The sequence below is a fragment of the Impatiens glandulifera genome, chromosome 1, assembly GCF_907164915.1.
Source record: "Impatiens glandulifera chromosome 1, dImpGla2.1, whole genome shotgun sequence".
NCBI lineage: Eukaryota > Viridiplantae > Streptophyta > Magnoliopsida > Ericales > Balsaminaceae > Impatiens > Impatiens glandulifera.
This window is the reverse complement of record NC_061862.1, coordinates 4931862-4956001: the sequence shown is the minus strand read 5'-3', so window position 1 is coordinate 4956001 and position 24140 is coordinate 4931862. Positions and strand designations below refer to the sequence as shown.

The window sequence follows — 24140 nt, the reverse complement described above, 5'->3', positions numbered from 1 at the left end:
GTAAGTGAGATTACTAATGTAGCGACTAATATATTGAATTTTGTCCAAAAATCTTCGAACATCTCGCTCATTTTGGGGTGATGTCATGGCTATGAAGGCCGCAATTTTGCTAGAGTCGACTTCTATTCCTCTTTGAGTAATCAGAAATATTATCATCTTACCAGTAGTGACACCGAAGGTGCACTTCATTTGATTTAAACAGAGATGTTATTTCCAAATCCTCTAAAGGAATTTCTCCAAGTTCGTGATATGTTCAGCTCGATTCTTGGATTTGAGAATGATATCATCAATGTAGACCTTGACTTTCTTGTGGATTATATCGTGGAGAATAGTTGTGAATTATGGTTGCTTTCTGATACGTAGCTCCATTGTTCTTCAGTCCAAAGGGCATCAATTGATTGCAAAAGACACCGACCTCTATGATGAAAGTAGTTTTCTCCTTGTTTTCAGGCGCCATCAGGACCTGATTATATCCCGAGAAACCATCCATTAATCTAAATTTAAAAAATACATATTTTCTATTACTAACAAATACTATTAATAAACTAATTGAAAAAAAAAACTTAAATATACATTGTAAAGTTATTGCAAATCATGTTATTAAATGGCTAAAATTATTGTTAAAATTTAAGATATAAATTTTATATATATGATAAAATATATAGCAAGTAAATTAAATGTATAAATTATTTAAAAAAATACCTATTAATTGCAAATGGTCTTGCAAGATAAGTTTGTAAATTAATTGTGAATATTTAAAATATATAATTGTTATGTATTATAAAATATGTACATTTGAAATTACTATATTTATTATTAAGATATATGAAACTATTGTAAAAATGTTGTAGAATATATGGTTAATTAAATCAGTAAAATATAAAAAGAAAAATTAATTTATAAATTAATGAAATCATGTTGAAATAATAATTTTAAATATTTTTAAGAAATATTTTTACCAGCATAAATGTTAATACAATTTTTGTTAGAAAAAATAAATTAATTAATATTAAACAAGAAATTAACCCACTGTTCAACTTTAATTTGACATGTAGAATAATTCTCACATGTCAAAATCAAAAACATCATCAACAACAATGAAACAACCTATAATAGTTTTGGCCATCCATTTGTAATCACTCAAGTACACAGTCAGGAACAAACAATCATAAAAAACAATAAACAGTTCATAATCTTTTCAATTGGGGGATGGAATGTAAGTTAAGATATCACTTTATGTTTCCCAGCTTCAGCTTCTTCTTGTTCTTGCTGCTGTTGAAGGATCCAGATCCCAACAGCATTCTGGCAGATCATCAGTCCTTTCTCCACCTCTAATTCGCCAACAAGGAACACGATGTGAGAATCTCAACATTTCCTTCTTCAAAACCCAACAAATGGAACCCTTATCTAGGTTCCTCCCATACACAGTCCTGTAACCATCTACTTTCACCTGTGGACTCATGCACTCCATCTTCTTCATCATAATCCATCATAACTTCCACCATCTCATATTGATGCCTAACTTCAGAGGGGGTCTCCCTGTTCCATTCCGATCATAGTTCTTATATATGGCCCATATATCTCCGCTCCTAGGATATATTCTAAGGCATCCTCCCCATTTTATTTTTTCTCTGCACAATACATGAGAAAAGATGTCCACTTCTTCAACCACATCAATGTTTGTTGTCCTATAATTTCCACAAGATTTCGTAAAGCCAGATTCTATCCAATTCACTGATCCGAACTCCGCATCAGTTTTGGAGTTCATGTAACTGATTGCAACTTTAAACGGTGAGACTGAAATCAGACAGTACAGTCGTGCCATAGGTGCCACCTCTACCTCCAAGTGATTTCAGTCTCACCTTTTAAAATTGCAATCAGTTACATGAACTCTAAAACTGTTTCAGAGTTTGGGTCGGTGAATTGGATAGAATCTGGCTTTACGAAATCTTGTGGAAATTTTAGGACATCAAATGTGGTTGAAAAAGTGAACATCTTTTATCATGTACTGAGCAGAGAAAAAACAACACGGGGAGGATGCCTTAGAATTTATCTTAGGAGCGAAATTGAGAACGGTAATTGTAATATTCCTTCCATAAGCTTCTAAGGCCTACCTACCTTCTGATACTTCCTATCCTATGATCAGGACCCGTCCAGACATTGTGTTTTAAATTAAGTCTCAAACTCAGAAACAAATATTCCTCAAATTCTCTATTCTATCTTGCACAATAAGGGTTGAAAAATAGATGATTCATTCTCCTGCAAAATTCAACCAGAACTGTTGTAAAGAATCATCCTTTACTCTTTTTCAATGCTAGGACAAAAGAATATTACATAATTCTGGGCCATGTTTGATGAAAGGTTATTTGGAAATAATACAAATATTTCCCACCATGAATTAATTCATTCAAATAATCAACCAAATACTTTATTTTTATAATATTTTAAACATTTAACCCAAATGACATAAGTTAAGAAGGTTTGAAAGACATCCTCATAATCACCTCCGGAAATAGGGTCTTCCTCATAAGTTGAATGTACTCTAATTCATCCTTAAAACAAAAAAGTATAACCATTTCTCACTCATAAAGATGGTTTAATCATCTAGTGCAGCGATAACAACCTAGCATCAAAATTCAACTAAAAATAACTGAGAAATCCAAAACACTACAACAAGGGGAAAATCTATGAGCCAGACATGAAAAATAAAACCAGTGACCTAAATAAATTGCATATAAACCTCGTTGCATCCTTAAGACTTTCAAGACCCGCAGATGAAGGAAAACCCTAATGGTCGGAGAAGAATGTAACTAACCTCGTGGGTGCGACAATCTGGCTGCGGAGAGTCAAGGGATGATAGTGCAGATGAAGGCAAGCCCTAATGGTTGAAGAAGAATGTAACTAACCTCGTGGGTGCGACAATCTGGCTGCGGAGAGTCAATGGATGATAGTGCAGATGAAGGCAAGCCCTAATGGTTGAAGAAGAATGTAACTACCCTCGTGCGCACGACAATCTGGCTGCAGAGAGTAGAAGGATGATAGCACAGAAATCTGGCTGTAGAGAGTAGAAGGATGATAGTCTGATTAACACAGGCAGAAAGATTTTTTAGGTTAGAAAGAATTGGTCAGCGTAGAAAGAAAATGTGTTAGACTTGATAATTAAAAACCGATTCTAGTTTTAAAAAATATATATATAATTTAAAATTTTATTATTAAATATAATATTATTAAATTTTTTTATAAACATCTGTCTTTTATTTAAGTATTTAAAATTAATTAAATAAAAAATAAAAAGTAATATAAACAAAAAATAAATAAATTAAACATTATATTATATTTAATAATAAAATTTTAACTTATATATATATATATATATTTTAAAACTAGAATCAGTTTTTAATTATCAAGCCTAACTCGTTTTCCTTGGAAAATATGAGCAAATGACCCTAGAAACAGGGTGAAATGCGGAAAGTGCGGGTGAATAATTTAAATACCGTTGGTGACACCTTTTAATGTTTTTGGACAAAAATGCCCTATTGCGTCACGCAATCTTAGGTTGCGTGATGCAATTTTTTATTTTTTTATTTTTTCAAAAAATTTTAATTATGAGTTTTTTTTTGAACGAAAATGCTCAAGTTGCGTCACGCAACCCCAGTTGCGTTACGCAATCGCGTCACGCAACCCCAGTTGCGTTACGCAATCGCGTCACACAACCCCAGTTGTGTCACGCAATCGCGAGACAAAAAAAAATTTAAAAAATAAAAATAAAAAATATGGTTGAGTCACGCAACTGAAGTTGCGTTACGCAAGTGTACAATTGTCATTAAAAAAAGAGGGTCACCAACGCTATTTAAATTATTCACCCGCACTTTCCGCATTTCCCCCTGTTTTTAGGGTTATCTGCTCAAATTTCCCTTTTCTTTCTACGCTGACCAATTCTTTCTAACCTAAAAAATCCTTCTTCCTGTTAATCAGACTATCATCCTTCTACTCTCTACAGCCAGATGTCCGTGCTATCATCCTTCTACTCTCTGCAGCCAAATGGTCGTGCGCACGAGGTTAGTTGCATTCTTCTTCAACCACTAGGGCTTGCCTTCATCTGCACTATCATCCCTTAACTCTCTGCAGCCAGATTGTCGCACCTACGAGGTTAGTTACATTCTTCTCCGACCGTTAGGGTTTTCCTTCATCTTGGAGTCTTGCAAGTCTTTTGAGTGATAAATGGTTCTACTTATCTGTTTTAAGGATGCAACAAGGTTTATATGCGATTTATTTAGGTCACTGGTTTTATTTTTCATGTCTGGCTCATAAATTTACCCCTTGTTGTTGTATTTTGGATTTCTCAGTTATTTTCAGTTGGATTTTGATGTTATGTTGTTATCGCTGCACTAGATGATTAAACCATCTTTATGAGTGAGAAATGGTTATACTTCTTTGTTTTAAGGATGAATTAGAGTATATATTTGACTTATTTAGTTGAACCATCTTTATAAGTGAGTTGTTGTACTCTCCATACAAATTACAATTTACAAGCGCACTCACATGTATATAGTTTGTATAAAATCCAGATGATTAGTTCGCAACCTTTAATTTCCCAAGTCATAATATGTTTTCCCTTGATTTGTTTGTGTAATAATATTTGTGCCTGCGTTATAGTGTGATGATGAAAGTGGTCACATAATTCTAATTTAGCTACAGGGATACAACTTGAACTAATTTGAATCCCAACAAATTAGGGCTGAAGCAGTATCCTTTATCATGTGTTTGGATTCTACATCTGTTTATAAATCATACAAAATAATATATTTGTCTTTCAATTAAACTGAGACAGAGGTGGTTTATAATCAGACAACAAACAAAAGTCCTGGTATTAGATTAGCGTCTAAGAATACATATCTTTTTCGAGGATCTCTTAACATTGTTCGTCTCTACAAGAAATGATTTATTCTTTGTTGTATGCACATGTTTGACGAATTTAGATATATATGAATTTGGTATTTTCTGGTATAGTGGTATTACCTAAATGATTGAGTCTTCTCGAGAACAGGGGCAAGAGAAGATAAGGTCTCTTATCATGCCTAGAACAATTAGAATGTAAGAATTTATTTTTGAAGAGAATTAACTATTGTGTAAAAAATTAATTTGCGCATCTAAACGAAAATAATTTTGAAGGATTACAATTAAAAGGGAGTATGTTGTCAGATAAAGAGTGAAATACTTTTATTTATTACAATTTTATTGAATTATAATTCAAATAATACATTAATAAATATTATGGATTAAATTTTCGTAGATAAGAAAAATTCAAAGTTTAAACTCAATTATAGGGTGCATCCGATTAGAGGACCCAACAAAAAAGGCATATGCCACATATTGCAAAGAACATGTATTCTTTAGTAAAAGGCGAAAGAATAGTTCGCTTTGTGTTCAGTGCTTGGCTTCGTAATTTTTTCTAATCACCAACTCCCCTCTTATAATAATATCCGATCCTTATTTTCACTTCATCTAACAATGTGGGACATCACACTTTTTTTGTCATTATTGAGCCTAATGGTTTTTTCTTCCTTTATTTAAAGAATAGGATAATTCAATAATATTTTCAAGAATTTGATACTTTTAAGTATATTATTTATCAAACTTATATATAAAGGTTAATAACAAAAATATTACAATGATTTATTAGTTTAGCTCCAATAAAAAGAGTTTTATTTTAAATATTTGATTTTCACTAAAAACACTTTAATTTTGATTTTTTTTTCTCAAACTAACTAACTTATTAAAATGAAAAAAATAGAAGACATATTTTGGCTTCTAGTTAGTAGGGCCTTTGTCCCTTTTTTATTCTCTCTTCTAACTAAATGACATCTCAAGAGCGGGGGCAAGAGAAGATAAGGTCCCTTGTCATGCATAGAACAATTTGGATGTAAGAATTTTATTTTGAACACAATTAACTATGATGTAAAAAATTAATCTGCGCATCTAAACGAAAATAATTTTGAAGGATTACAATTCAAAGGAAGTATGCCAAATAAAGAGTGAAATACTTTTATTTATTAAAAAAAAAAAGTATAATTCAAACAATACATTAATAAATAATATGAATTAAATTTTCGTCAATAAGAAAAATTTAAAATTTAAACTCTGCTAAATTAAAAAAATATATAAATATTCCAAAACTTGATTTGATAAGATTATAGTTGTGTTTACAAATATAGATTTTATAACTTAATTTAATCATATCCTAGACCAGCAAAGTAAGGTCTTTGTATAACTCAATTTAATCATATTATAACTCTTATATAAGATACTTGAAAAAAAAAATTGAATATTGGTAAAACATTATTAGTTTTACAATAAGTTAAATTTAAATATATAATATTATTATAATTTTCATTAATTTATTTTATGACAAAAGAGAGGTTAATAATTAATAATTGTGAAAGAATGTAAAGAAGTCCCACATCGGTTCAAAAACAAAAAACAAGCAGAGAAAGAACACAATCTAATCGATTTTTTTTAAATCAGGTTTACCAACCGATGTTGAAGTTGCATAAACTATTTGCATTGTGCTCTTTGTTGACGAGAAACTGATTCAATTCGTAGTTCAATTCAACCTCTCATTAAAAAAGATATAACTTGGTTATATTTCATCTCTACAACAAGTTTAATAATAACATAATTGTCCTATCGTTCCGGAACAGGTATTAAAAGTGATTATAGAAAAGAGAATTGAGGGTCCTAAATCAATATTGTAATTAAGAAACCATTTTTTGGAATATATATTTCGAATAAAAAAGCAACTTTGACAAAAAAAAAGTGATTAGATAAAACAAAACGAAGTAGTGTCATTGACATAACAGATGTCACAAGTCTTTGTCAAAAGATGAAAAAGTCCATTTATTCGCTTAGATAGACACTTCGAACATAAACTGAAATATTCTAGAACTACAAAGATAATTATTAAATCGTTAGCACCGCATAAAAGCATTGCTCATAAAGTATGTTTAATTGGTTATAATTCTCTTTTGAGTCTGCGCTATTGATTACACTATTATCCGTAAATAATAATAAAATAATTCTATTATATTTATAGACCATTGTTTATTTTCTCGAAAATGCACTACAACAAAACATACTTTCAGCCACCTTTATATGCCAACGCTTATTAAGTCGTGGGTAAAAATTAAAAAAGTAAAAACTTTTGCCACATTTATATTTTACAACCACCTTTATTTTTTTATATATACAAACTTTGTTAAAAACCTTAAAATTTAACTATTATAAATTTAATATTTTTTATGTTTTATTTTTAAACTTTATAAATATTTTATTTCACTATTTTAAAATTTTAAAAAAAAATTTGACTTAAAATTTTATTTACACTAAAATTTAGTTAATAAAATTTAAAATTTTTATAACATTATTAATTTTTTTTATTAACATCTGTCTTTTATTTAAGTATTTAAAATTAATTAAATTAAAAGTAAAAAATAATATAAACCAAAAATAAATAAATTAAACATTATATTATATTTAATAATAGAATTTTAACTTATATATATATATATATTTTAAAACTAGAATCAGTTTTTAATTATCAAGCCTAACTCATTTTTTTCTACGCTGACCAATTCTTTCTAACCTAAAAAATCCTTCTCCTATTAATCAGACTATCATCCTTCTACTCTACAGCCAGATTTCCGTGCTATCATCCTTTTACTCTCTACAGCCAGATTGTCGTGCGCACGAGGTTAGTTACATTCTTCTTCAACCATTAGGGCTTGCCTTCATCTGCACTATCATCCCTTGACTCTCCGCAGCCAGATTGTTGCACCCACGAGGTTAGTAACATTCTTCTCCGACCATTAGGGTTTTCCTTCATCTTTGGGTCTTGAAAGTCTTTTGAGTGATAAATGGTTCTACTTATCTGTTTTAAGAATGCAACGAGGTTTATATGCGATTTATTTAGGTCACTGGTTTTATTTTTCATGTCTAGATCATAGATTTTCCCCTTGATGTAGTGTTTTGGATTTCTCAGTTATTTTCAGTTTTATTTTGATGTTAGGTTGTTATCGCTGCACTAGATGATTAAACCATCTTTATGAGTGAGAAATGGTTATACTTCTTTGTTTTAAGGATGAATTAGAGTATATATTTGACTTATTTAGTTGAACCATCTTTATGAGTGAGCCGTTGTACTCTCCATACAAATTACAACTTACAAGCGCACTCACATGTATACATGTATATAGTTTGTATAAAATCCAGATGATTAGCTCGCAACCTTTAATTTCCCAAGTCATAATATGTTTTCCCTTTATTTGTTTGCTTGTGTAATAATATGTGTGCCTACATTATAGTGTGATGATGAAAGTGGTCACATAATTCTGATTTAGCTACAGGGATACAACTTGAACTAATTTGAATCCCAACAAATTAGGGCTGAAACAATGTCCATTATTGTGTGTTTGGATTCTACATCTGCTTATAAATCGTACAAAATAGTGTATCTGTCAACTGAGACAAAAGTTGTTTATAATCAAACAGCAAACAAAAGTCCTGATATTAGATTAGCGTCTAAGAATACATATCTTTTTTGAGGATCTCTTAACATTGTTCGTCTCTACAAGAAATGATTTATTCTTTGTTGTATGCACATGTTTGAAGAATTTGGATATATATGAATTTGGTATTTGCTGGTATAGTGGTATTAAGAATCATCACAAGAAAGGAAAAGGTGGATGAATTCCTTGTAATTTTACCTGTTTATGGTGACATTTAATATAGGTTTTATTAGGAAGGGTGTTATGAATTCCCCAATCGTTATCAAGTCTTCTTTGGTTGTTCCTAATTGGATTCCTTTAATTTTCTATCACCTGTCAATGTACTTTTTCTTGTCTTTATTGAGTATTTTTTTGTTTGATATGTATAAACTTATAAAATCAGTTTCATACAGGGTACAGAAAACGAGTACTAGTCACCAAAGTGAATGGAATGTTTGGAAACTATTCTACCACCGGTGCTTATATTATATAATGAAAAGGCTTATAACATAACTGGGGTTACATAGTATTGTTAAAAAAAGTTAGTTTTTAACCAATGGATAAATATAACTTGTGTCTGTTGGATTAGATGGACAGTTGTTGTCGCACCATTAGTAGATTATGTTTTGCCATTATGCTTATATTATATCAATGGAAAGGCCTATAACATAACCGGGGTTACATAGTATTGTTAAAAAAGTTAGTTTTTAACCAATGGATAAATATAACTTGTGTCTATTGGATCAGATAGACAATTGTTGTCGCACCATTAGTAGATTATGTTTTTCCATATAATGTTATCAGGGTTTATATCAAGGTAGATTGTTTAACAGAAGGATTATATTTTGAACGAATAGTTTTAAAATGCCCACATTAGTTAACGATACAATCATTTATCCATGTGGGTGTAAGTTTTCTCCGATAACTTCTCCTAATCCTATTATGCAATAATTTTAAGAAAGAGTCAGAATAGAAGGTTAGTATTCAGTAATAATAATTGTTTTACAAAATGATGATTTCAAAACTAAGGGTGAATGCATTTGCAGGTATCGCCTTCATCAACACTTGAATCGTCATTTGAGTCCCTCCATGTGAAGAAATTTGATAGTATTGATATTTCTTTCGCCAAAGGTATGTTGGTTTTGATTTCATGGTGATTATGACTTTGTTTCAATGGGAAATATAAAAGAGAACTTTGTAGGGAGGAGAGTATAGATTTCCACACTATTCATTTATTGCCTATAACCTAGGGATCTATTCTCATTTTATAGGACCTGAAATAAATATAAAATAAATATAAGTTGTTTAGTATAAAGGACAAAATTGACTGGATATTGGTATGCTAATAATTACAGTGTGTTGTTATCCTTTACTCTTACATCTCTTTGTGAAAATTTTCTTGTTATGATCCATATAGATTGCATTGACAGGATGGTGAATTCCATAGGCATGTCGTAGAAGATTTCTCCCTCACTCAAGCACATAGTGAATATATTTGATGAAAGTAGTCAAAGGTCACCAATTATGTTTACTTCATTTGATAGTATAAATGAAGAATTTCATGAAACTTACAACATCAATGATAATGCTGAGTTGGATGATACTGGAATTGATGATTTTGCAACATGGTGTTTCGAGAATGAAGATACGAATGGGGAAGACCCTATTTCCGGAGGTGATTATGAGGTTTTCTTTCAAACCTTCTTAACTTATGTCATTTGGGTTAAATGTTTAAAATATTATAAAAATAAAGTATTTTGTTGATTATTTGAATGAATTAATTCATGGTGGGAAATATTTGTATTATTTTCAAATAACCTTTCATCAAACAAGGCCTAGAATTATGTAATATCCTTTTGTCCTAGCATTGAAAAAGAGTAAAGGATGATTCTTTACAATAATTCTGGTTGAATCTTGCAGGAGAATTAATCATCTATTTTTCAACCCCTATTGTGGAAGATAGAATAGAGAATATGAGGAATATTTGTTTCTGAGTTTGGGGCTTAATTTAAAACATAATGTACGGGTACGGGTGTGTCCTGATCATTGGAAGTATCAGAAAGTAGGTAGGCCTTATAAGCTTATGGAAGGAATATTACAATTACAGTTCTCAATTTCTTTCCTATTTAAAATAATTCATATGTTTATTATTATTTTTATTCTTCTAGGTTTGTAGGTTTAACTGAAGCATCCAATGAAGATGTTCATAGTGATGTAGAGGACAATAACACACTTATTCCTCAGCCTCGTTAGGTTGGTTAAAAAGTATCTGATTGTTTCATTATTTTAAATAATACAAATCATAGGATCTGTAAAATGCTATTCCAGAGATTGTCATATAGTTGCTTACCAATAAAAGGTCAGAAATAAAGAAAACTATAGATTTGGAGCTCCTATTGTTGTTATATGACTATCCCTTTATATAGTACTTCCTTTGAACATAAAAATAGAGTTAGTTATATTACTTGTATAATAGAATTCTATAGCTTTGGTTGTTCATAGAATCACTCACTTTCTATTAGGAAACATCTTTTAATTTTTTTGGTACAAACATGTTACGTGGACAATGATGTGAGGTGGGATTTAATTGATTGTATCTTGTATTTGTAAAGGGTGAGGGTTTATCTTATTGGCTCTATATTTATCTTCATTCTTTTCTTTTGTATCTGATTGACGAGTCTATTTGAAAATGAGTGTTTTGTTACATAGACTCTCTCAGAAATGAATTTTTTCGGAATATGATCTAAATGAAGTGTATACCATTGTAAATATTTCTTTTGATGATCATATATTAAGTTGTAATAGTTTAAGTGTATTTACTAATTAACTATTGTGAATTCAACATGTAAATAAGATTGAAGTAAACTATTGTGAATTCAACATGTAAATAAGATTGAAGTCAGTTATGACAAAACATCTAAACATGTGGATGTTCAGGCATTAAAAGAAATTGTTTGGAACCACTTACAAGTATACAAGGAATCAATCAGATCTAAATAGTCTTCATATCTAAATCTGACTAGTTGTTTTTTCTTTTGGATGATTTTATGAACAATAATTATAGGATGAACAACAATTACCTCTTCTTCCTCTGTCGTAGAATTACAGTATTATTCGATTAATAATTACAGTATCATTCAATCATTTGAACTAACCATATAATGATTGGAGATGTTTTTCCAAAGAATTGAAACACCATCTAATAAGATTGGTGAAGTAAATTATTTACCATTCATAATATTTAATGTTTTTATATGGTTTTGCTTCTTTTAGGTTATCTTGTATGTTCATGCTATATGGTGTCATCCTACCGGAACTGTTCACACAAAAATACCCTGAACGGTGCCGATATGTACTTAGAAAATTTGAGTTCCTACATTGAATTAGGACTTGAGTGTATTGGTATTTTGTTTATGTGCATTTTTTATTTTTTGTATGCGAGTGTATTAGTATTTTTTTTCTTTTGAGTTTTTCTTTTGTTGTGAATATTTATAACACACCATATTAGAACTTGAACATGTATGTTTTTATGGATTTTATCGTTTCTTCCGCTAATTTCGAAAAGAAAATGGATTAATAAAATTTGCCCCATCTTTTAGAAAAATAATCTTACAAAACTCACACTGGAATTTGGAACTAAAGTAGTAATTTTATATGCAAACAAAACAATATAAAACAAAAAGATGGTTATTTAGTCTCATTTTGTTTTGGGAGTTTTGATGATTAATTTTTTGTGTTAGACATGTAAATGAAGGGAAATTTGGATTAGTAAATGACAAAGTCAATCCGAAAAATTTGTGATTTCTAGTTACTATGGTCTTCTTATCAAGTTTATTTTATACAAATGCTTAGAGATGCTTAGATATTGAGTTACGTTGATTATTTTGAAATTGGATAAAAGATGTATATACATAGGTAAAAAAAACAATATATAACCAGAAGGCAATAACAACACAAATTATAACACAAGGAGAGGGTGGTCCTAGGAAACTATGTTTTTTTAACACAAAAAAAATGGAAACCCTCATTTATCATCTTAATTAGATGATGTATGGAAGACCCTAGTAAGCCAATGGAAAAAAGAAGGCAATAAAACTACAACTTATAACATAAGAAGATGGTGGTCCTAGGAAAGTATAACAATTTAACACAAAAAATGGAAAACTCATTAGCCTCATTTAACATTTTTTATGTATGGAAGACCCAGTAAGCCATTAGAAACAAGAAGGCGATAACAATACAACTTATAACATAAGGAGATGATGGTCCTAGAAAAGTATGTTCTTTTAACAAAAAGAAATGGAAGAACTCAGTAAGCTTCACTTTCATCCAAGAAGATGATGTATGGCAGACCCAAATCAGCCAATAAAAGTCAATTTCATCATCATTTTTCCATATAAATGCACCCGAGAATTGAACACGGGTCTGTACCGTGGCAGGATACTATTCTACTATTAGACCACTGGTGCTTGTTGATACAACCAATATATTTAAGTCATACATTTAATATTATCCTATTAGATTTTGTTAACATTGTAATTTTTGGGTCAATCTCTTCCTACATCATAGATTTAATAGAAACAGTCAAATCTCTACATAATAGATTTTATTAACATTGAAGATGATTTATTTTTAGAAGTTCTCATTCTTCTTCCAACACTATTTTAGTAAATTATTGTATATACTGGTTTATAACACTAAAATGTTTTCTTAAATAAGACTTTTTTTTAATAAATAACATAATATCATTAAATAAAAATACCCATAAAGGGTAAAAAATTACAAAAGTTTAGGATTCAGATAGAACAAGTATTTGTCAAAATTGAATGACCAACAAGATAAAAAATAGAAAAAACAACCGGTATGAGAACAAAAGTAAATGACACAAACAATGAAGCTTAGAACGGCTTGAAATCAGAAGTAATGGTGATTTTTCATATGCAATACTCCATCTTTAACAAATCAACCAATTTTTTCCACAAGTCAGAATTTGCCTCCACGTTTGAATGAGTGAGTTTCCATCAAAGATAATTTCATTCCAAAAAAACTCACATCATTTCGAACTCTTGAAAATGTTTGCGATTCCTCTCCATCCAAATATTATAAACAATGTTTACAAAGAAACATTTGAAGACATTTGAACTAAAGTTATTGCTCTTTGTCTTGATGATTGTCATTTCTTGATATCAAATTTCTTCACATTGAGGGACTCAAATGACGATTCAAGTGTTGATGAAGGCGATACGTGCAAATGCATTCACCCTTAGTTTTGAAATCATCATTTTGTAAAATAATAATTATTACTGAATACAAACTTTCTAGTCTGACTCTTTATTAGAATTATTGGAGAATAAGATTAGGAGAATTTATTGGAGAAAACCTACACCCACATGGATAAATGATTGTATCGTTAACTAATGTGGGCATTTTAAAACTATTCGTTCAAAATATAATCCTTCTGTTAAATAATCAACCTTTATATAAACCCTGGTAACATTATATGGAAAAACATAATCTACTAATGGTGCGACAACAACTGTCCATCTGATCCAACAGACACAAGTTATATTTATCCATTGGTTAAAAACTAACTTTTTTTAACAATACTATGTAACCCTAGTTATGTTATAGGCCTTTCCATTGATATAATATAAGCATAATGACAAAACATAATATATTAATAGTGCGACAACAACTGTCCATCTGATCCAACAGACACAAGTTATATTTATCCATTGGTTAAAAACTAACTTTTTTAACAATACTATGTAACCCCAATTGTGTTATAGGCCTTTCCATTATATAATATAAGCATCAATGGTAATGGTAGGATAGTTTCCAAACATTCTATTCACTTTGGTGACTAGTACTCGTTTTTTTTACCCTGTATAAAACTGATTTTATAAGTTTATACATATCAAACAAAAAAATACTCAATAAAGATAAGAACGTACATTGATAGGTGATAGAAAATTAAAGGCATCCAATTAGGAAAAATTAAAGGAATTCAATTAGAAAAAACCAAAGAAGCCTTGACCGGGCATAGAGGAGCGAATGAAAAAGGGACGAAGACCCTACTAACTAGAAGCCACAACATGTCTTTTATTTTTCCATCTTAATAAGTTAGTTAGTTTAAAAAAAAAAAATCAACAAATGTCATTATGTGCAAACCGGTAAAGTACACATCAAAAAACTACACTATTTTCCCTCCGGTCGCCGGCGTACGCTTCGGAGAGGAAAAAGGGTAAAAAAAATTTGGACCATTCTTGTGTGTCATTTTTGCGCAGGGGGCATGCTAATCTTCTCTGTATCGTTCAAATTTTATCGAATGTCCCTGAAGAGACATAACCATCTCTCATTCTTAAAAAGACTTCATTCTTAAGTTAGAGGAGCGATGTGGGATCAATTTTAGAAAATGAATGGACAACTGCTATTTTTTTGTGATCGACAGTTAGAGTGTTTTTCGAGGAACGCATGTGTTCTTTATAGAGAATGAGGGTCTTTCAAAGTATTCCCTTGATTTATAGGGTTTTTTCTTTTGAGGAAATATTGATTTTATGAGAGAAAAAGAATGGGGAGCTACCCATTATGTCATGTTGATAAGGTGTCCAAGGGCCGAGCTAGGATTTAAAATCTAGTCGGGATAAGTTATTTCCATAAAATTTACCCGGCTAGAATGATAATAATATGAAAAAAAAGTATACGTAGTTTACGGTCGTTAGGTCCCTTCATCGACCGGAGAACTCAATAGCGACGATATTTCTCCCCGTCGTTATTTCCATTCGCATGCAAACTGTTTTGAGTTACCCGAGCTGTACATAGACATTCGTCATAATGACTATAACATAAGTTTATTAAATATTAAATATGAGTCATATACCTTGTTTGAAAGTACGAGTTATAACCACCATCATAGTAATAACTTCAATTCAAATTAAAGTGTTTTTAGTGAAAATCAAATGTTAAAAATAAAACTCTTTTTATTGGAGCTATACTAATAAATCATTGTAATAGTTTGTTATTAACATTTGATAAAATAATATATAGTTAAAAGTATCAAATTCTTGAAAGTATTATTGAATTATCCTATTCTTTAAATAAAAGAAGAAAAAACACCATTAGCCTCAATAATGACAAAAAAGTGTGTTGTCCCACATTGTTAGATGAAGTGAAAATAGGGATTTGATATTATTATAAGAGGGGAGTTGGTGATTAAAAAAAATTATGAAGCCAAGCACTAAACACAAAGCGAACTATTCTTTCGCCTTTTACTAAAGAATACCGTGTGTTCTTTGCAATACGTGGCATACGCCTATTTTTGTTAGGTCCTCTAATCGGAGGCACCCTACAATTGAGTTTAAACTTTGAATTTTTCTTATCTACGAAAATTTAATTCATATTATTTATTAATGTATTATTTGAATTATACTTAAAAGAAAGTTGTAATAAATAAAAGTATTTCACTCTTTATCTGACAACATACTCCCTAATTGTTTTGTGCATGACTAGGGACCTTATCTTCTCATGCACCTGTTCTCACGAAGACTCAATCATTTAGTTAGAGAAGTGTGATCCACAATGGTGGATAATTTGGTTAGAGAGAAATCGTAGATCTTTCAACAATCTTAAATGACCGTTGCAGATCCAACACAATGCTATCATTTTAACATTATATGATGTTCGATGTGGGAAGCCGATAGATTCAGTTGGAGAGCTCATTTCCTTTTTGGAAGATCTCCGCACATGTTAATTTTGTAATATTTGTGTGATTTTTTTTTATAAATTTAATGTTTTTGTCGTTATGTGTAAACGACTATCCATTCATAATATTATTGCATGAATCATTTAAAAAAAGCATCATAGAGTTTTATTTCAGGGGTGGGAAAGTTTAAAAGCGAGATAGCTTGGATATCAATCCTCCATTAAAGCTTCAACCAACATTTAAAATTTCAAAAAAATAAAATTCTTCATCTTTATAAATTAAAATATGAATTCTTTGAAAAGCTAACTTATATTTTTGCAATCTTTACAGGATCCTACCCTTTCTTATTCACAACTCACAAGTGCGTTTGAATTTCTCTAAAATTCAGTATTTTTTTATATCGCAAAATGACGAACCCAGACGCATGCCTTAAGAGTATATGAGTACAATAATTAAATCTAGTTTAGGAAATAAGATAGAGCCTTAGACATGTGGATATGATTTGAATAAATTATCAAATAAAAGTATAAAAATCATATTTTCAAAAAATGACAAAACGTTTGTAGTAGAGATCATTCATTTCGGTGGGCACTTGAGACATAATATTGATGACTTTTCTCACGTGTAACCAAACACCGGACCAAATCGAAATTTCTAAGTCGTGTTTGACTAAAAAAAAATATTTTTCCTGTCTAATTTCTCGCTGAGTAAATTAAGTAACAACTTTAAAAGAGTCAAAGCTAGTATAATTTTGTTTAAGTCCTATTTGTGGTTTATCATCACACACTTAGGCAAATTCGAGAGAGTCATTTCCTCGTCTCGTTTTACGAGATTCAATATAAATGTAGGCCACAAGACTTAGCAAAACATTGACAAATTAAAATTTAATTGTAGTCGCACTCACTATTTTGGTTCTTATCTCATTCGAGATTCGAGAGAAAAGTGAGTTCTAGGGCGTAAATTATCGAGTCTGAACGTTTCGAAAAATGTCGATAAAAAGACATTAGAGTACCAAAGGCTAATGTGCTAATATAAGAACTGGAAATAGTTCGGGAAAATGTGCTCTAATTTTTTCCCAATAATCGAATACTTTTGAGAGAAACCAAACAAGGCCAGATGAATCACTAGCAGTGATAATCTTAAAAAATTATTGTTAAAAAGAGTAGGGTATTAATAACATTTTTTTTTAACTTTTTCTCATTAATAAAGTGAAGTTTTTAAAAAACTTTCAAATTAATTTAGAATGTTCAATCAATCATTATATGTACTCATTTTAAACTATCACAATAGATTATCCTTTCGTGAGGGGAAATGAAATTTGAGGAAATGACCTCACTAATAGGGTGAATAGCGGATAATGTGAGTGCATAATTTAAATAGTGTTGTTGACCCTCTTTTTATTTTTTTCTATTTTTTTTAATTTTTTTTCTATTTTTTTTCGTCTCGCGATTGCGTGACGCAACTGGGGTATTTTCGTTCAAAAAAATTCATAATTAAATTTTTTTGAAAAATAAAAAAATAAAATAACTGAGGTTGCGTGACGCAACAGGGGCATTTTCGTCGAAAAACAGTAAAAGGGGTCACTAGCGCTTTTTTTTAACTCTGCACTTTCCGCATTTAAGACATTATTGAGGGTCATCTCCTCAAATTCCCCCCTTAGGAGAGATTTATGTTTTATTTCGATTTATTTTTTAATTCATTTGTTTATTTTATTTTATTTTATTACAAAATATAAATTTTGATTAGAAAAATGCATTAGCTTCTTTTGAATATGCTACTTTTTATATATTTTTATTATCCTAATTATTTGTTTTATAATATTATGTTAAACATTATGAATCTATGATTAATTATAAAAGTTCATAAAAAAACATTAATCTATCCAAAATAAAAAAAAGATTTGATTTTCAATATTAACCGTTAATTTATAGTTTAGTTGTTACATACACAATTATATCTCTTTACACACTTAAAGTATTCTCTTGAATATGATTATTAAAACAAAGCTATATATAATGTGCTCTATATAAGAGAACACAATTAATATGGTTTGAATCAAGAAATTCAAGAATAAAGACATTCACACCTCAGAAAGAGGATTTCTCTTATTTATTAGTTTTACTGCCAAGAAATTTCATTTAGCTGGAGCGGAGAAACAACAAACAAGACTATATATTAGTTGTAAGTGAAGATCAAATCTCATTGAAAGATACAGACAAACATACATCAATTATAAAATATAAATTCATTCATATTTGTATTTTTTATCCCAAATCAAGTCAACCACAGGGAAAAGGAAATTAACCCACTGTTCAACTTTAATTTGACATGTAGAATAATTCTCACATGTCAAAATCAAAAACATCATCAACAACAATGAAACAACCTATAATAGTTTTGGCCATCCATCTGTAATCACTCAAGTACACTGTCAGGAACAAACAATCATAAGAAACAACAAACAGTTCATAATCTTTTCAATTGGGGGATGGAATGTAAGTTAAGATATCACTTTATGTTTCCCAGCTTCAGCTTCTTCTTGTTCTTGCTGCTGTTCACGAAATAAAAGCACGAGATCTCTTCACGAGCCTTCCAAACTGGGCAAGCCCTCAAGGAGAAAGAGTCTGGATGACACAGGCGTAGAAACGCCTTCAAATAATCTATCAGATATGGGACCATCAGTGTCAATTTTTGACTCAGAAAAGTTATTAATTAATAGGGCATTGTCTGAATTAAGAAAGAAGTTGCCAGAGATAAGGAAAGCTGACGCTGAAGTACCTGCACTGAAGAAAACCTAGCAAATTTACCTCAGAAAGCAGCAGCAGCAGAATCATCAGGAGGAGAGGTGGTGGTGTCTAACAAACCTAGTACACAAGACGATTCCTAACTCTGATTTTCACAATTTCAGCACAGTTGGGCTTCAATCAGTGGTGAGGAGGAGGGCATCAGTGCACAAGACGATTCCTAACTCTGATTTTCACAATTTTGACAATGATAGGTCTGAGCAATGTTTTAAGGAGAAGCAGATATGGGCGATCTACGAAGAAGAAGAAGAAAGCTGAAGCTGGAAACTTAAAGTGATATCATAACTTACACCCCACCCCCCAATAGTAGATTATAAACTGTTTTTTTTTTCTTATGATTGTTCCTTATTGTGTACTTGAGAGATTTATAGATGGATGGCCAAAACTTTTATAGGTTGGTTGTTTCTTTGTCTGAAAACTGTTGTTTCTTTATTGTTGCTGGTGTTTTTAATTTTGACATGTGAGAATTATTTTACATGTCAAATTAAATTTGACTGGATAGATAGAAAATGAAAATATGAATGAATTTATATTTTATAATTGAAGTATATATTTCTTTAGTTTTCAAATGAGATCTCATTTGATCTTCAGCTTTCTAATATAGTGTTGGGATTCTTTGAAACAATAAACGAATGAGATCAAGTCTTGACACTAGCTTGATTGGGTGAGCTTGTTGTATATAATGGTGCAAGCTCTTCTCTACCCAGGCTAGTGCCCAACAAACCTTCTCCACAAAAGAGTAATTTAACTCATAATCGGTGGTCATCATTTTGCTGATGAATGGCGCAACCTCTTCGTTACCTAGGCTAGTGCCCAAAAGACCTTCTCCACAGAAGAGTCATTTACCTCATAATCGGTCATCATTTTGCTGATGTAGTAGATTGCCACCTCTTCTTTGATTTCATTCTCCTAGACTAGAATGCTCCCCATGGATGACTTAGTGATAGTGAAGTGAAGAATCAAAGAAACTCCTGGCCTTAAAGACATGAGGATAGGAAGGGATTACAAATACGCCTTCACCTTCTCGAGGACATGTTAATGAGTATCACTCCAAACAACTTTTGACCCTTCTTAAGATGCTTGAAGAGATGATCGCAAGTGTAAGTGAGATTACTAATGTAGCGACTAATATATTGAATTTTGTCCAAAAATCTTCGAACATCTCGCTCATTTTGGGGTGATGTCATGGCTATGAAGGCCGCAATTTTGCTAGAGTCGACTTCTATTCCTCTTTGAGTAATCAGAAATATTATCATCTTACCAGTAGTGACACCGAAAGTGCACTTCATTTGATTTAAACAGAGATGTTATTTCCAAATCCTCTAAAGGAATTTCTCCAAGTTCGTGATATGTTCAGCTCGATTCTTGGATTTGACAATGATATCATCAATGTAGACCTTGACTTTCTTGTGGATTATGTCGTGGAGAATAGTTGTGAATTATGGTTGCTTTCTGATACGTAGCTCCATTGTTCTTCAGTCCAAAGGGCATCACTTGATTGCAAAAGACACCGACCTCTATGATGAAAGTAGTTTTCTCCTTGTTTTCAGGCGCCATCAGGACCTGATTATATCCCGAGAAACCATCCATTAATCTAAATTTAAAAAATACATATTTTCTATTACTAACAAATACTATTAATAAACTAATTGAAAAAAAAACTTAAATATACATTGTAAAGTTATTGCGAATCATGTTATTAAATGGCTAAAATTATTGTTAAAATTTAAGATATAAATTTTATATATATGACAAAATATATAGCAAGTAAATTAAATGTATAAATTATTTTAAAAAATACCTATTAATTGCAAATGGTCTTGCAAGATAAGTTTGTAAATTAATTGTGAATATTTAAAATATATAATTGTTATGTATTATAAAATATGTACATTTGAAATTACTATATTTATTATTAAGATATATGAAACTATTGTAAAAATGTTGTAGAATATATGGTTAATTAAATCAGTAAAATATAAAAAGAAAAATTAATTTATAAATTAATGAAATCATGTTGAAATAATAATTTTAAATATTTTTAAGAAATATTTTTACCAACATAAATGTTAAAACAATTTTTGTTAGAAAAAATAAATTAATTAATATTAAACAAGAAATTAACCCATTGTTCAACTTTAATTTGACATGTAGAATAATTCTCACATGTCAAAATCAAAAACATCATCAACAACAATGAAACAACCTATAATAGTTTTGGTCATCCATTTGTAATCACTCAAGTACACAGTCAGGAACAAACAATCATAAAAAACAATAAACAGTTCATAATCTTTTCAATTGGGGGATGGAATGTAAGTTAAGATATCACTTTATGTTTCCCAGCTTCAGCTTCTTCTTGTTCTTGCTACTGTTGAAGGATCCAGATCCCAACAGCATTCTGGCAGATCATCAGTCCTTTCTCCACCTCTAATTCGCCAACAAGGAACACGATGTGAGAATCTCAACATTTCCTTCTTCAAAACCCAACAAATGGAACCCTTATCTGGGTTCCTCCCATACACAGTCCTGTAACCATCTACTTTCACCTGTGGACTCATGCACTCCATCTTCTTCATCATAATCCATCATAACTTCCACCATCTCATATTGATGCCTAACTTCAGAGGGGGTCTCCCTGTTCCATTCCGATCATAGTTCTTATATATGGCCCATATATCTCCGCCCCTAGGATATATTCTAAGGCATCCTCCCCGTTTTATTTTTTCTCTGCACAATACATGAGAAAAGATGTCCACTTCTTCAACCACATCAATGTTTGTTGTCCTAAAATTTCCACAAGATTTCGTAAAGCAAGATTCTATCCAATTCATTGATCCGAACTCCGCATCAGTTTTGGAGTTCATGTAACTGATTGCAACTTTAAACGGTGAGACTGAAATCAGACCGTACAGCCGTGCCATAGGTGCCACCTCTACCTCCAAGTGATTTCAGTCTCACCTTTTAAAATTGCAATCAGTTACATGAACTCTAAAACTGTTTCAGAGTTTGGGTCGGTGAATTGGATAGAATCTGGCTTTACGAAATCTTGTGAAAATTTTAGGACATCAAATGTGGTTGAAGAAGTGAACATCTTTTATCATGTACTGAGCAGAGAAAAAACAACACGGGGAGGATGCCTTAGAATTTATCTTAGGAGCGAAATTGAGAACGGTAATTGTAATATTCCTTCCATAAGCTTCTAAGGCCTACCTACCTTCTGATACTTCCTATCCTATGATCAGGACCCGTCCAGACATTGTGTTTTAAATTAAGTCTCAAACTCAGAAACAAATATTCCTCAAATTCTCTATTCTATCTTGCACAATAAGGGTTGAAAAATAGATGATTCATTCTCCTACAAGATTCAACCAGAACTGTTGTAAAGAATCATCCTTTACTCTTTTTCAATGCTAGGACAAAAGAATATTACATAATTCTAGGCCATGTTTGATGAAAGGTTATTTGGAAATAATACAAATATTTCCCACCATGAATTAATTCATTCAAATAATCAATCAAATACTTTATTTTTATAATATTTTAAACATTTAACCCAAATGACATAAGTTAAGAAGGTTTGAAAGACATCCTCATAATCACCTCCGGAAATAGGGTCTTCCTCATAAGTTGAATGTACTATAATTCATCCTTAAAACAAAAAAGTATAACCATTTCTCACTCATAAAGATGGTTTAATCATCTAGTGCAGCGATAACAACCTAGCATCAAAATTTAACTAAAAATAACTGAGAAATCCAAAACACTACAACAAGGGGAAAATGTATGAGCCAGACATGAAAAATAAAATCAGTGACCTAAATAAATTGCATATAAACCTCGTTGCATCCTTAAAACAGATAAGTAGAACCATTTATCGCTCAAAAGACTTTCAAGACCCGCAGATGAAGGAAAACCCTAATGGTCGGAGAAGAATGTAACTAACCTCGTGGGTGCGACAATCTGGCTGCGGAGAGTCAAGGGATGATAGTGCAGATGAAGGCAAGCCCTAATGGTTGAAGAAGAATGTAACTAACCTCGTGGGTGCGACAATCTGGCTGCGGAGAGTCAATGGATGATAGTGCAGATGAAGACAAGCCCTAATGGTTGAAGAAGAATGTAACTAACCTCGTGCGCACGACAATCTGGCTGCAGAGAGTAGAAGGATGATAGCACAGAAATCTGGCTGTAGAGAGTAGAAGGATGATAGTCTGATTAACACAGGCAGAAAGATTTTTTAGGTTAGAAAGAATTGGTCAGCGTAGAAAGAAAATGTGTTAGACTTGATAATTAAAAACTGATTCTAGTTTTAAAATATATATATATAATTTAAAATTTTATTATTAAATATAATATAATATTTAATTTATTTATTTTTGGTTTATTTTATTTTTTACTTTTAATTTAATTAATTTTAAATACTTAAATAAAAGACAGAGGTTAATAAAAAAAATTAATAATGTTATAAAATTTTAAAATTTATGAATTATATTTTAGTGTAAATAAAATTTTAAGTCAAATTTTATTTTAAAATTTTAATATAGTGAAATAAAATATTTATAAAGTTTAAAAATAAAACATAAAAAATATTAAATTTATAATACTTAAATTTTAAGGATTTTAACAAAGTTTGTATATAAAAAAAATAAAGGTGGTTGTAAAGTATAAAGGTTGACAAAAGTTTTATTTTTTTAATTCTTACCCACGCTTAATAAGCGTTGGCATATAAAGGTGGTGGAAAGTGTGTTTTGTTGTAGTGCATTTCGAGAAAATAAAAAATGGTCTATAAATATAATAGAATTATTCTATTATTACTCACGGATAATAGTGAAATCAATAGCGCATAGTCAAAAGAAAATTATAACCAATTAAACATACTTTATGAGCAATGCTTTTAGGCGGTGCTAACGATTTAATAATTATCTTTGTAGTTCCAGAATATTTCAGTTTATGTTCGAAGTGTCTATCTAAGCTAATAAATGGACTTATTCATCTTTTGACAAAGACTTGTGACATATGTTAGGTCAATGACACTACTTCATTTCGTTTTATCTAATCACTTTTTTTTTCAAAGTTACTTTTCTATTCGAA

At 30.7% G+C, this 24140-nt stretch overlaps 2 non-coding genes and 1 pseudogene across 2 annotated transcripts; 1 reads left to right on the top strand and 2 right to left on the bottom strand.

The window, feature by feature from the left end:
• Nucleotides 1-5329: 5329 nt before the first annotated feature.
• LOC124922963 lies at nucleotides 5330-5441 on the bottom strand. The gene has a single exon (XR_007098007.1). It is a non-coding gene; the product is annotated as a U5 spliceosomal RNA (small nuclear RNA).
• Nucleotides 5442-14791: 9350 nt separating this feature from the next.
• LOC124923050 lies at nucleotides 14792-14887 on the bottom strand (annotated as a pseudogene).
• An 884-nt stretch (nucleotides 14888-15771) lies between these two features.
• Nucleotides 15772-15886, top strand: LOC124922907. Its single transcript, XR_007097955.1, has one exon. It is a non-coding gene; the product is annotated as a U5 spliceosomal RNA (small nuclear RNA).
• The last annotated feature ends 8254 nt before the right edge of the window (nucleotides 15887-24140 follow it).